Raw genomic sequence first — 2459 nt, 5'->3', positions numbered from 1 at the left:
GATTCAATCATAGACCTACGCAAATTTATTTGGATTTCTATCCAATAAAAATGTTACAAGGTTGACCCAAGGAATTATTCACATAGGTTCATCTTTTTTTCTATTCTAATGATGAAAATGATAATAGTGGTGATGTCTTTGAAAATAAATTGACTGAAAAAAGAATACAAGAAGAGGTTGAAGGCAAATTTAACCATAATATTTATGATGTATCATATGTTGTTGGTGAATGAGTTGTTTTAAGTGAGGATAGATAATACCGAACAAAGTACTTGTTGAATATGATTATAGTCAAAATAATGATGATTATTCCCATAATAATCTTTTTGTTAGTCGGGTTTGAATTTGAATGACATAAAAGTTATTTTATTATATATATATAATTTTATAACCTAAATAATAATATTATTATATATATTATTTTATAATCTAAAATAATATATTATTTTAAACTATATACAAATTTAGTGAATGGGCTTTTGTGTTTTTCCATGATGATTGTTACATAATACTTACTACAAATTTATTAGAAAGTATGAATTCATTACTTAAAGGATGTTCGTAACTTACTAATTTTGTGATTGAAATGACTACGAAGAATATTGTTGAATGGTTCTACATTCATCATAAAATAGATAACAATTTAAAATCAACTTTGATAAGTTTCATCGAGGATCAATTTGCTAAGGCAAAGGACAATGGTCAATACTATAGTATCTTTCTTCATACTTATACTGAATTATAAGTGCAAACATCTTATAAGACAATTATATGAGATAAAAAATTGTTCATGTAGGCATTTTGAGAATTTATGTTCTCATGCTATTAGGGGTAGGAATGGTAATCCATATTTCTTTTGTAAAGATTATTATAGAGTTGACACATACAAGAAGAGCAATAATGATAAGATTTTTCTTTCAAGAAGTAAATAATATTGGATATAATGAGAATGAGAATATGATCGTATCATATTATCTCTAAGAAACATCGTACAAGCTAGTAGAAGAAAAAAAAAAAGAATTGAATCAGCACATGGCAAGATAAAAAATAAATGTTCAAGGTATGAACAATTTGGATACAATTGTTGATCATGTAAATTCCCATATGTATCATCAATTTGAGGGCAATGCCATTTAGATAGGATTTTTTGGTGAAACAAGTTAGTTAAAACTTAATTTTAGTGACAAAGAATTTTAACATTTGGCGTCGCCCGGACTCGAACCGGAGACCTTCAGTGTGTTAGACTGACGTGATAACCAACTACACCACGACACCACTACAAACAATCTTAATTTTAATGACTTATATGATTATATTGTAACATATCTTAATATATTCTAATTGTTTGGTTGTCCAAAGTTGAAGGAAATTCTTTTACTTACCCAAAAAAAAAGACAAAAAGAAGTTGAAGGAAATTACATTGGAACTGTAAGTTGCAGTATATTCTCTATTCTAATTATTTTGGACCAATTTAGAATTTCAAATCTCAAAAAATATTGCATGGATCCATTATCTTTTGGTGGAAATAGAAAAATATAGAGAAAATTAGAAATTGGCACATAGTTAAGATGTTGAAAAACAAAAAAAAATATTTAAATTAGATAAATGGTGACATATGCCCACTGGGAATAAATTCAAAGCTTTCATAAAAAATTTTAGATGAATAATGGGGAACAATATCAAACAAACAAATTATCTTAAATGGAAAACATATTATAAAAGTTCATCTTAGTTTCAATCCAAGTTTTTCAGAAGATTTCAGATTATTTTAACAAAATCTCTTATGTGATACACTATTTTTGAATTAACCTAAAAAACAATATATCACATCTGAGATGCTAAAAATTTAAAATATATCAAAATAATTCTCTAAATTAGAAAAACAGTGACATATGCCCATCTGGGACAAATCCAAACCTTTCATGAAAAGTTTAAATGATTTAAACCAGTCCTTATATGCAATACATTTTTTTTATTTTAACCCGAAAAATAGTGTACCATGTAATAGAAAATAATTTTTTTCATAAATTTTTACATATTTAGAAGCTCAAATATTAAACAACATTGCAGCAAAAATAAAAATAGAAAATTAGGAAATGACACATTATTTTGATGTTGAATAATTCGGAAAAAAAATCAAAAAACGTCTAAAATAGAAAAGACATTATAAAAGTCCATCTTAGTGCCTTCTAAGTTTTACAAAATATTTCATATTATTTTTTATCAATCCTCCTATGTGATAGAAACATTGTGTTTTAATTTATCCCGAATATAATATATCCCATATTATATTGACAATCTTGCTGTTTTGTCTAAATAATAGAAAAATATATTTAATTGACCCTCCTTTATCAATCTTGTTGTTTTGTCTAAATAATTCGTGACCGTGTACTTTGAAACATTTCTGAAACAATATCACCAATTTCACTAGCCTAAAATCCTATAATAAATAAGAAAAA

General features: G+C 25.9%; 1 non-coding gene across 1 annotated transcript; it reads right to left on the bottom strand.

Moving 5' to 3' along the window:
• Positions 1 to 1201: 1201 nt before the first annotated feature.
• On the bottom strand, positions 1202 to 1275 carry TRNAV-AAC (transfer RNA valine (anticodon AAC)). Its single transcript has one exon. It is a non-coding gene; the product is annotated as a tRNA-Val (tRNA).
• Between the last annotated feature and the right edge of the window lie 1184 nt (positions 1276 to 2459).

This window comes from Musa acuminata, chromosome BXJ3-2 (genome assembly GCF_036884655.1).
Source record: "Musa acuminata AAA Group cultivar baxijiao chromosome BXJ3-2, Cavendish_Baxijiao_AAA, whole genome shotgun sequence".
In the NCBI taxonomy this organism is placed as follows: Eukaryota; Viridiplantae; Streptophyta; class Magnoliopsida; order Zingiberales; family Musaceae; genus Musa; species Musa acuminata.
The sequence above is the reverse complement of the archived record's forward strand: the minus strand, read 5'-3'. Positions and strand labels throughout refer to the sequence as shown.